At 35.7% G+C, this 13,059-nt stretch overlaps 1 long non-coding RNA gene across 1 annotated transcript in view; it reads left to right on the top strand.

Moving 5' to 3' along the window:
- Window positions 1-13,059, top strand: part of LOC309660823 — a 190,549-nt gene that overhangs the window by 52,252 nt on the left and 125,238 nt on the right. Inside the window, exon 3 of the long non-coding RNA XR_014263648.1 lies at window positions 11,982-12,086. This is a non-coding gene — a long non-coding RNA (uncharacterized lncRNA). The remainder of the gene's footprint in view (window positions 1-11,981; window positions 12,087-13,059) is intronic.

The following is a 13,059-nucleotide window of genomic DNA, read 5'->3' as shown; positions in this document are numbered from 1 at the left end:
AACTATGGAGGAACCATGGATGTCATTCATAAGCAAATTAGGGACTCCTCTCTATATTCATTCTCCCTGAAACAACTTCTCATTGGATGCCTGAGAATCTACTATTAACAAGATATTTATTATGTTATGCATTGTCTTCCTCTATTTGCTTCTTAAAATTCACATTCACCTTTAGATGTATTTTAGCCAATCCCCTGACATCTATTGTGAATGTATTCATGAGAACTTTTCCTCTGGAACTGGATATTCGAGGAACCAGAGTCTCAGAAAAGGAGGAGAAGATGCTGAAAATTGGGGCTAGAGAGAGTAGAAAAAACAAAGGAACAAAAAAAGACGTAGAATTCTTGCCAAAAGCTAGCTGGTATAAATATTGTATATTTACAGGTTTGTATGCTCACAATTAAAGATAAGTTTTTAAATAATCAAAAATTTTCTTTTAGACCTGAAACATAATTATTCTGGGCTTAATGATAGTCCAATTACTTTTCTCAGGTATAATTATTCATAATAAACATAATTAATATTGACATATCAGGGAACATATATTTTGAAAACTTACAGTCCAGTTTTGGTTGTTGGTGAATCTCAGCAGCTATGCCTTCCACCATGCCTTGTCAAGGCCATGGCCTTTTTCTTTGGCAGTAATGTCTGGAATGGGGTCTCTTTCCAGATCAGACTGCTGATACGTGGATCTAACCATCCTTGCTATGAAGTACACTAGCATTTAATATAACCTAAGCTCTGTGACAGCACAGAATTTCTTCTTGTATACAGTCTGTGTAAAATGGTGCCATAAAAATAATTATTACTCAGTAAATACTTGTTGAATGTTTGATTACATCGATCAGTGAATAAATTTACACTAACAGCATTTCTTAGCATCGTCTCCCATAGATTTAGGTATTGATCTAGACTTAACATGTATAGTGAACGAGGGATGGGAATGCTAATGAAGGGTCCAGAAGCCTCCAACTAATAGTTATTTTCCCTCAGTCCAAGTGATATTTGCCAAATGAGTCAAATGAAAGGTTTTAGAACCTTAGGGGCCTTAATTCTGCTGAGTAAGTTTACATCAGGTACCTCTAGAACACCCTCGTGGCACTCATAGTTCATAAAATTAGAAAATAACTTAGTTCTAACATTGTGGACAAGGAACTTTGATCCTACATTTCTGCAATGTCCTAGTTATAGTGCAAGAGACAGAGAAAAACTGAAACTCAGATTTTCATATTTCTTATCCAGAGCTCTTTGCTGCCCTCATGGCCAAGACGCCATCTCATCTAGATTGATAGATTATACATAAACTTCATTTTCTGGGTGAGTGTTCTTGTTCACTGAAATGGAAAACTGAACAATTTATTTTTATTAAGAGAAAGTTTATGGTAGCTTTGCCAGTGATGGCCACAGTGAAGTTTTGGAGGTTGATTTTTTTTATTGCTTCTAATGACTTTGTCAAACAAGGAAAAAACCCATATATATTGTGAGAAGAAGAAAAGCTAAGACTCCATTTAGTTCATTATTGTACTTAAGGTGTTATCACTTCCTGGGAAGAAATATAAATTAGAAGTTCGAGAAACTGATTCCCATTTAAATTCAATCTCTGAGTTGTTAGGATAACTTCTAAAATATTTGTTCAGATTTTAAAATTTTCTTTAGCATTCCCCAATCCATTGGTAAACAATGAAAACAACTATCTTAGAACTATTAAATTAAAATGAATTAGGGTATTTGCAATACTTGAATCAAGCAGATTTTTTTTTAACCTGTAAAGACGCTTTCTCTTTACTTAGTGTTCTCACTCACGCTTATTCTGGGTCCCAGGCCACAGCCTCCTCTCCGATCTCCTTCTCAACTATTGACACTTACTATGTGAAGTAAACTGTATTTCCTATTAGGACATTGATGTACTTAAGTTCAGTTCTTTAAAGATACTTGTATGGCCTATAGGCTCGTACTCAGATACACTCTGTTCTCACTAGTGTCCACCAGTTGTTTTCACAGGATAGAATAAAATCTCTACGCAAGCTGGCTGAAGCTTTAACCAGAGCAGAGCTTTCAGAAATGTCTTTTACAATCACTGCCATATGCCTCCAGCCCTTGTTGATACTTGTACTCCAGAACTCATTCCGGTTAATGGAACATTTACATAAACCATACGCATTATAGAAAAGTGTGACTGCACCAGATCATGGAATTGTTCTCTCCCCCTCCTGCTCCTGCCCTGGAGGATCTCTTAACATCCTAAGGATTTCAGGTCCATCAGCCTCAAGAGATGTATGATATCACAGGTGTAAATTGCCTGACTTTTAAAAAATCTAATTAATCAACTATACTGAAGGAAACCTTAATAGCTGGGAATTGACTAATATCAGGGGTACATATTCTTACAGCTTGTTCCTGCCGAGGTAGGGAAAATCCTATTCTTTACCCCCTGAAACCTGAAAGTATCTGCTGTTTCTTTTCTGATCCTTAATAAACAGGTGCAGGCACAGGTGCAGGTACTCTAAATCTGGAATATAGATTTCTAGTATTAATAAAATGTTTCTTAATCCCTTCAGATGGAAAAGCTTCTTATTCTGTATACATATATACACAGGTAATTGATAGCATGGAACAATTAAATTGAAGAGACTTTTAAGTGACTATTTTTGTGTGCAAGCCTACACTCTAAATTTTTGTGAGAAAACACAAATATTTAAATGGTCCATGTGCATAATTCATATTTACTATAAAAACATGGTAAATGAGATACCACTTTATCTTGAATCTTAAATTGATATTCAAATTGAGATACTCCATAGAATTGCCAATTAAAAAAAATAAGCTTGGCTAGTAACAAAAACTATGATTGTCTTTGAAGAGAAGGATGTTAAAGTGTTTCATTTAAGACAGTTTACATTTAATAACCTCATTTATTCCTTATTTCCATTGTGATGGAAATCGCATATGCAGGCTTTGTGATTCACACCTGGCTAGACGCGAAGATAGTGACAGGTTCGCCTGCAGAATTGCCACTGTATTGCTATAAACATTTGAGTCACTCTTAAGACAAAAGACAGATTTTTCTTCAAATCTCGGAAGCATTTCCTATGAACACCAAGTCTTAAGCATCCATTTAGGCAAAATTCATACAATTTTGATAGCATGCTAGATGTTAAGGAATGCACAGGGTTCATTATTATTTGTGGTTTTGTCTCTTTTATTCTTCTTAAAAATAATACTTAAATGGTACTTTTGTTATTCCTCTTACTGCTCCCTTATCCCACCCCCATTCTAATCAGTAATTATTTACTATTTTTCAAGAATTCTCTTAGGATTCACAGAAATGCAGAGAATTTCTGTGAATATGACTTGTTCCAGTGGCCCCCAATAAAAATGATAAAACTAGCTTCTTCAGTTTTACTGCATGATTTCCATACTCCTAATTTCAAGAAAACATATAATGCTACTTTGGGGGGGGGGGGCTGTAGAGCCAACATTCTTGGTGGTTTTTCCATATTTTTTAAATAAAGAGGTTATTCATAATATGTGTTATTTTGTACTAGTTCCCTCTTGCACAGAATCAATGACTATGTATCTTTACTACATGTAAAGATCCTGGCTCTGTAATTAAGGTCCTCAGTGGTCATGGACTTCATCCTAATGGAGGACATTTCTTTTTTAGTTTATCTAACTTCGCATTATAGGATCTGGTCTGTTAACTCTGCATATGACTTAGACCTTTTGGGTATTCACAATGCTTTTGATGATTTTGGAAAAAGAAAGTGCTGGAAGGAGAGGAAGAACAAATTGTAATGTATCTGAGTATTTAAGTCTTGGCTCTGTGACTGAATAGCAAATTATTCAACTATTTTTAACCTCAATTTATTCACAGTGGTAATAATAATAATAATTCCTCATGTTTTCTAAGAGGACTATTTTACAAAATAAGTGAGATAATATATGTGAAAATGATTTTTTTAATTGTTAAAGGATACACAGTATAAAGTGGCCTCATCATTCTGTATTTCCATATGGGACAAAGTACATATAGTTTGACTAATCATTCACATCTTCAGGAAGAGTCAGGTCCTAAAAGAATTATTGAAGTTTGGTTATATATTAATCAGGTTTGACTTTGTTATGCTGCATAATAAACTCAAATCACAGTGACTGGAAACAAAAGGTTTATTTTTCTCTCAAGGTGCATGTCCTCTGAGAATTGTCTGGGAGCCCCAGAGCAGCCAGCATAGCTACCTTCTGGAACATTGTATGATCAGGTTAAAAGGAAAGAGGACGACAGAGAACCCTCTATGCTCTGCCATAAAATTGGCACACACTATTTCCATTCACATTCCTTGGCCAAAACTAGTCATACGATTTACCCAACTATGAGGGACACAGGACATGCAATCCTATAAAGAGCCTAGAAAGTGGAGAGCAGGAAATATTTACCTCTAGTTAACTAGATTGACTCCCCAGCTTACAGAAACTAATCCCATATCTTTCTTCCAAGTATTTCCCCCTTCAAATAGTCAACCTGTATATCATGTTTGTAGGAGCTTAAAGATTTGTTAATAGGATTCAGCATTATAATCATGTAAACACCCACAGGATGATAGAAAGTTAAGGTATTTTATTTTCCAAAAGGCCTCTCTGTTCTAACAAATGGCTCTTAAACAACAACAATAAAACAGTAACAGACAAAATTTCAGAAATCTGTTCATGAATCCTTACTCTCTACTTTTAGGAATCTGGGAATTTCACTTGTCTACTCCTGAAGGAGATATTTTTAAGCAAGTAAGTCTCCCCTTCACAGTGCAGGTCACAACAAATAGTTTGTCCTCTTTACGAAACAGGAAGCTGGAATAGATGTGTTCAATTCTTACCATCATTTAAAAGGTTGAACACAGCACGACTCCACAGATTTGTGAAGGGGTCTGAGAGTACCATCTCTGACTGGGAGCTTGGAGGTTGCTAGCTCAGGCAGTCAATTAAAATACTGACTTCAAAGAATAGAATAAGAAGGTAAAATGGAACAAAGTTACTGCTTTCACTTCTCTGCTCTTGTTCCAGCTATTGTTTACCCAGATGGTTTGTACAAAGCAGGGGGTTTTTTTTGTGGTGTAAAATTCAGTTTTTTCTTCTGCTGTTTTATTTAAAAATATTGTTCACTTGATAATTTTTTTCAAAAAGAAAATCACGTGATAGCCATTTGTTCCTTAATAAGCACCCTCTTTCATAGTTTTTAAATTTTTGTCATTTTTCAAAGGTGAACATAAAACAAACAAGCTAAGTACAAATAATATTTGTGGAAAATTGTTCAAGATGAAGGTTGACTATTTTTTTCTCCCAGAGAATATGTAATATGGCAAGAGTCTCCCTACTTCCATGGAAGCAATAGCAGTTGATTGGTATCCAGAACATTGGTCTCTAGTCCTCTAACAGCCTATTAGATAACAATTTAAGAGTCCACATAGTTGTTTTGTTTTTTTTAAAAAAGGAACTCCTTTATTTATTTATTTATTTATTTATTTATTTTTGCCTGTGTTGGGTCTTCGTTTCTGTGCGAGGGCTTTCTCTAGTTGTGGCAAGCGGGGGCCACTCTTCATCGCGGTGCGCGGGCCTCTCACTATTGCGGCCTCTCTTGTTGCGGAGCACAGGCTCCAGACATGCAGGCTCAGTAGTTGTGGCTCACGGGCCTAGTTGCTCCGCGGCGTGTGGGATCTTCCCAGACCAGGGCTCGAACCCGTGTCCCCTGCATTGGCAGGCAGATTCTCAACCAGTGCGCCACCAGGGAAGCCCTCCACATAGTTTTATAGGACTAGGCCAAGTGAAGGCAAAAGCTCACAAGTTAAATATGGTATGTAATATTTGTAGACAAATTATGAGTGTGTGGGTGAGATAAATATTATGGCTCAGTGAATATACATGACAGACACAACAGAAAATGTTAAAAAGGAGGTCTCTCTGTTTCTAAATAGCAAAACAAACAAGTATCACAAGTATTCACCTCTAGCTTCTTTTTCAAAGTCTAGCTTCACCTATGGTCAATAGCTTGGCTAGTTCAATATGTATAAATTCGCATTTAACAAAATGTGAAGATGTTAAGTATTTTAAATTAAAAAAATTTTTATTGAAGTGTAGTTGATTTACAATGTTGTGTTAGTTTCAGGTGCACAGGCAAGTGATTCAGATATATCTCTCTCTAACATCTTATGAAAAAGCCGAACGAACTTTTTGGCCAATCCAATATATACTTTTTTCAGATTATTTTTCATTATAGGTTATTACAACATAGTGAGTAGAGTTCCCTGTGCTATACAGTAGGTCCTTGTTTTTTATCTATTTTATATATATGAATGTGTATCTGTTAATCCCAGACTCCTAATTTATCCCTCCCTCCCTCCCCTTTGGTAACCACAAGTTTGTTTTCTATGTCTGTGAGTCTGTAAGTAAGTTCATTTGTATCATTTTTTAGATTTGTATCTTTTTTTAGATTCCACATGTAAGTGATATTATATGATATTTGTCTTTGACGTACTTCACTCAGCATGATAATCTCTAGGGTCCATCCATGTTGCTGCAAACAGCATTATTTCATTCTTTTTTATGGGTGAGTAATAAACAGTATGGTACTGGCACAAAAACAGACGTATAGATCAATGGAACAGAATAGAAAGCCCAGAAATAAACCCACGCACTTACGGTGCCTCGGCCTGTTAGGAACCGGGCCGCACAGCAGGAGGTGAGCAGCAGACAAGCGAGCGAAGCTTCATCTGGGGCTCCCCATTGCTCCCCATCATTCGCATTACCGCCTGAGCTGTGCCCCCACTCCACCCTGGTCCATGGCAAAACTATCTTCCACGAAACAGCTCCCTCTTGCCAAAAAGGTCGGGGACCGCTGAGTTAATCTATGACAAAGGAAGCGAGACTATACCATGGAAAAAGACAGTCTCTTCATTAAGTGGTGCTGAGAAAACTGGACAGCTACACATAAAAGAATGAAATTAGAACATTCTCTACCACCCTACACAAAAATAAACTCAAAATGGATTAAAGACCCAAATGTAAGACCTGATACTATAAAACTCCTAGAGGAAAACATAGGCAGAGCGCTCTCTGACATAAATCAAAGTGTTTAAAAATTAATAGAATTGCCCTTTTAATCAAGATACATCTGTGTTTATTTATACACAAATTTCAAATCTCTTAAATGTCTAAGTTTAACATAATGCCAAAAAGTCTGTAAAAAGGGGGCTTCCCTGGTGGCGCAGTGGTTGAGAATCTGCCTGCCAATGCAGGGGACACGGGTTCAAGCCCTGGTCTGGGAAGGTCCCACATACCGCGGAGCAACTAGGCCCGTGAGCCACAATTACTGAGCCTGTGCGTCTGGAGCCTGTGCTCCGCAACAAGAGAGGCCGTGATAGTGAGAGGCCCGCGCACCGCGATGAAGAGGGGCCCCCACTCGCCGCAACTGGAGAAAGCCCTCGCACAGAGACAAAGAGCCAACACAGCCAAAAATAAAATAAATAAATAAATAAATAAAAATGTTAGCATCAGTGATCCCTTAGCCGTGGTATTATGGGTAATAAAAATGATAACTCACACTGAGTGCTCACTGTGCACTGCATGCAAAGCGCTCTGCAAGCATGACCTCATCTAGTAGTCACAGAAACACCCTGAAAAAAAAAAAAAAAAGTCTGTAAAAAGAAAAACCCTCCTTTTTACAATAAATTATTTATTTTATTAGTATTACTTACTATTGAGGATCGCATTACTTACTCAGGTTTATAGATCCCTAAGAGCTCTATGCTAACCTCAGGTGTTTTTAAAATACTTTTGTTTGCTTTTTGATGAATAATTTAAAAATTAATGTAAACATACTCTTTATCATATGGGAAGGCACCTAATGACAAATTTCCAGTTTATTTTCTTTAGAAGTTAGATTTAAACTATCACTAATATAGAAATGATTAGCTTTTTATGACGAATTAGATAGGCAGAAGTGAAGTCAATGGATGCTTCCTTGGGAAAGATAGAGGGTAGTCAAAGGAGATGAACAACATGCCAAGTTTCTCATTCCAAGATCCTATCAAATTAACTCACTGTTTCTCCCAGGGGAAGAGATAATGTGAGGGTAGAGAAAGGCTGGCAGTATAGTTCCCTCCTTATGAAAGAAAAAAGGAAAAATAACAGATATAGGGAAAAGGCGTCAGCCACCGCCACATCCAAACTTCATGTCAAAAACAGAACAAACAACACCAATTTGAACAACTTTCTGTGCATGAAAATACCTTACCAAGAGCTACAAATATAGGTGAGGGATTACAGCACCTAAGTGAAGCATAGAAATAAGGAAAGATGCATTGATGAGGGTAGGAAAGATAGGTTAGCCCCACCATCGCTTCCCCAAGCCCAGACAGCCCAGTACAGAAACAGACATCCTCCTGGTGGGAGGAGGAGAGTGAAGTGGGCACCCAACTTCACCACAGAGCCCAGCCCTGGCACACTCTAGCACAGGCTGACTCCTTCTGAAAACAGTATGACATTTCCTCAAAAATTTTTCTTTTAAATTAAAAATAAAATTATGATAGGATCCAGCAATCCCAGTTCTGGGTATATGTCTGAAGGAAATAAAATCACTATCTTGAAAAGATATCTGCACCCCTGCATGTTCACTGTAACATTATTCACAATAGCCAAGATATGGAAGCAACTTAAATGACCATCGACAGATGATGGATAAAAAAGATGTGGTATATATACGCAGTGGAATTTTATTCAACCATAAAAATGAAGAAAATTCTGCTTTTTATGACAAAATGAATGGAACTTGAGGGCATTATACTAAGTGAAAAAAGTCAGGCAGAGAAAGAAAAATACTGTATGATCTCACTTATATGTGGAATCTAAAAAATCCAAACACATAGAAACAGGAGCTGAGGGTGGGAGGTTTGTGGAATGGGAAGGTGTTGGTCAAAGGGTACAAACTTCTAGTTCTAAGACAAATAAATTCTGGGGACCTAATGTACAGCTTGGGGAATCTGGTTAACAATACTGCACTACATACTTGAAAGTTGCTAAGAGAGTAGATTTTAAATGTTCTCACTATAAAAAATGGTAATTATGTGAGGTGATGGAAGTGTTAACTAACCTTATTGTAATAATTATTCCGCGATATACACATGTATCAAATCATCACGTTGTATACCTTAAACTTATATATGATATATGTCAATCATATCTCAATAAAGCTGGGGGAAAAAAAACCAGTTTCTTGTACTCACATATTACATTCTAATGTGGAAAAATTTTTCCAGTGACTAAAATATTTGTGTGTGTTGTCCAGAGCATTTCCTTCCCAGTGTAAAGTTAGTACCAGGAATTCTAAGTTGGTAATCAAAATATGGTTTTGTGAATAGAAACAGAAAAAAGAGAGAGAGAGGATACTAAGATTCATTTCACTTAAGCCACAGGTAAAGCCTAAGAAATTATGTGTGCTTTAGAACAAGTGTTCTCTCTAACGACTAGTTTAATGATGTCCTTTGGGTTTAAGATTTCTCTCTCTTGATCATTCCTGGATAGAAAAACACGGCCAAATCCTTGCAGAGTCCTCTGTTTGGGATCCAGGTGAACCATTTCAATGATAACATCTTTATTTTTTCCTTCATAGCATTATAGCAACTGTAATTATTTATTTGTATTACAAATTGTTTAGTTTCTAGCTCTTTCGTTTAACTCTGTGGAGGAGGAAGACTGTATCTGTTCTGAACTGTATACTCAGCACCTTGCTCAGTGCCTGGCACAAAGCAAAGCTTTCATTTAATCTTTCTTAAAATAGTGATTGAGTGAATTCATCTCTCACCCAAGTCCTAGGGAGAAGATAGGTAATAGGCAGTGGTAATAGACTTCCTTGTGTCAATCTCAAATTTCTAAAGAAAGATTAAAAAATGTATTTCATAAGTAAGTCAGATGTCATTTGTGTATTCTAGGCAATATTTAGATTAGCCACAATAACTTTCCTAGAACTTGACTAGAAATTGTACACATTACCTGAATTATAGCTTTTACCTGTATCAAGTATATGTCTTGTAAGATCCTGATTTCAGTTACCAGAAAATTTCTTTTATCCCTAGGGAAGCGGGAATAATATGTTCTCTTTTATGCTGTCAGAAGGAGCTGGTTTTGAGGGTGGAATGCAAAGAGTCTATTTTTCTTTTTCCGGAGCTTATATCTAACCCCTGGCAATACAGCTAGCTTTAAAAAAAAATTAAGCCTTGGTAATAGTGTTTGCAAGGAGCATGTCTAAACTGTTTAAGAGAATAAAATCTAAAGATGTTATTAATAATAAGTCATGATAAATGAGAAACTGTATAAGTCATTCCCCTTTATCTATTAAGTTAGTGTTTCTCAGGACATTTGATATCACTTTGTTAACCTACTTTTGATATCTTTGTGAACATAATAAAACCATAATTCTTTAAAATTTTTTTTATGATTCTGAATTCCATCAATTTACTGTTCTTTCTCTTTCACTAGTGTAAGTTAGTAAAAATTTTACTGTAATTTTACTATTAATTAAGGCCAAATCAATAATGATTATTTTATTTCTGTATTTATTATATCATGACATTATTAAAGACAATAATAACTATTAACAGAGGAAAAGTATTTTATTTCCCATGATCAGATTATTGAGAAATTGTTATATTCAGACATAGACTTCATAAAAGGTTTTCTATGAACACACTTTTATTGAAACATAAAATTCAATAGACCTAATATATATATAGCTTTAGAATTAAATGATTTAAATTGGATTATAATTAATAAGCTGATATTTATTTTTCATAGCATTTTCTATTAGCCAACATTTTATTTTGGTATATATGTATATATAATATGCATGTATATAATATACAGACTTAATTTTAATTAATATATCAACCGGTTATATGTCACATTAAAAATTCCCTAGTAAGACTTTTGTGGCCTTTCTATGTTGGATAATTAAAAAAGACATTTTCAATTTCTCATGACTATATTAAATAAACGAGGTTTACACTAATTTGCTCCATGTGGTCAATTAGCCTAGTTAAATTTCTCATGGATAATAACATGAGATTTATTGGAATGTTCTAAAAGATGCATATGGAGTTGCACATATACAAGAACATTCTTATTTTTTGCCCCACTACATGATCATGCCAATGACAGATATCACAGTTCAGCAGCCAGGGCTTTGTGGCAAAAACAACAAGACTATATATTATAATCTAGTTAAAATAGTAAAATCGCTAGTTTCCTCTGATTAAAAAACTGTAAGCTTGTCTCAGCTATGGGGAGGTAAATGCTGCTCAACTCAGGAATAGCAGTGCATGGAAGTATAATAAATTCTCTAGACACAAATAAATTATCCTTATTAGGAAACGTTCTTTTCATTGTTTCTATTTATTATTTCACTTTGTAATGAATACTGTAGTCAATTTGCAAGGCAATGAACAGTTTTATAATAGTAGTGAGAAGAATACAGACACAGTTTTAAAAAACATAGTTTTACATAATATCTTTTATTGTCTAGAAATAAACAAATTTTCAGTTTTAGAATTTATCACCCACCTCTTTAGAAATTTAGTCTTTTCCACCTTTCAAAATGCATATGCAAGAGTCTGCATCTTGTTGAGTGTTATAGTATTAAAACATTTGCAGTATTTGCAAGGCACCATTGTCTCCTGCTAAAACATTAATGCTAAGTAAATACACAGAAGAATGAAAGCACTAAGTCATTGAATTATGGTTGTAAACATGCCTTTAGTGGAAGAGGTATGGTCAAGAAAGCTGCTTAGATTGAATATGTCCTTGTTAAACCTATTTGGAATAAAAAATGAATACTATGATTGGGTTAGCTTGGGCTGTGTCTTAGTCCTTTTGGGCTGCTACAACAAAATACCGTAGACTGACTGGGTGGCTTATTAACAACAAACATTTATTTCTCACAGTTCTGAGGCTGGATGTCCGAGATCAGGGTGCCCACATGGTCGAGTTCTGGTGAGAGCTCTCTTCCTGGCTAGCAGACTGCTGTCTTCTCCCTGTGTCCTCACAAGGTAAGGTGGGGGTAGGGGATGAGGGGAAGAGAGAGAGAGAGAATGAGGGAGAGGGAGAGAAAACAAGCTCTCTGGTGTCTCTTCTCATAAGGGCACTAATCCCATCATGGGTGCCACACCATCATGCCCTCATCCAACCCTAATTACCTCCCGAAGACCCCATCTCCAAATACCACCACACTGGGGCTTCAACATTAAATTTTGGAAGGCGTAAACATCCATCCCATAATAATGATATATTCCAAGGAAACTGGTTAAGGAAAAGACACATATCATTTAAGAGAAAGAGAGAAAGGGATTGAGGGATGGATCTTTGCCTCTTATAATGAAGAATGATTCTATTTGCAAGCAATTGATACCTCTCATCAATAACAATGTAATGGCAGGTGATGCTAGATATATATGTGTTTCATGCCCAATAGAAAAGACAGTGAGATTGAGTAAATAGGAAATTCACAAACTTGTATCAGCTCTACCATGTAAAGAGCACTCATTAGTATTTTAAAATAACTAAAGTTGATTTTTTAATTTTTTAAGACAATATTTCTAAGTGAATTATCTATCTACGCCAGGGATTACTAGCAGCAACACTCTTTAACAAAATCTTAAGGCCTTTCTACCCCAGCCTTCAAATTGAGTGGAAATAGACATAACAACATTTTTAAAATAGAATTTTGGCACTAGAATGCCTGTATTATCTAGTAGGAAGCTAAGACTTTTATATCCACTTGAAGATGTTAATTATGCTTTCCAGGAGTCTTTTCTTATTAAAGAAGTAGGAAAAATAGGGCAGTGAGAAACAGCCCATGGAAGAAAAGCAATCAAGTGGTAATAAAGAAGAAAACAGGCAAATGCCCAGAAAAAGAACTTTCCCATAAATTAAATAATTTTCTTTGCTTGAAAGTTAAATAAAATCAACTTGTCTCTTTGGATTCTTTGCTTTAATTCCTTAGAAAATAGAATTCTGAATAGG

Source organism: Balaenoptera physalus (assembly GCF_965194825.1).
Source record: "Balaenoptera physalus genome assembly, chromosome: 5".
In the NCBI taxonomy this organism is placed as follows: Eukaryota; Metazoa; Chordata; class Mammalia; order Artiodactyla; family Balaenopteridae; genus Balaenoptera; species Balaenoptera physalus.
Note: the sequence above shows the minus strand (reverse complement) of the source record. Positions and strands in the feature narration are given on the sequence as shown.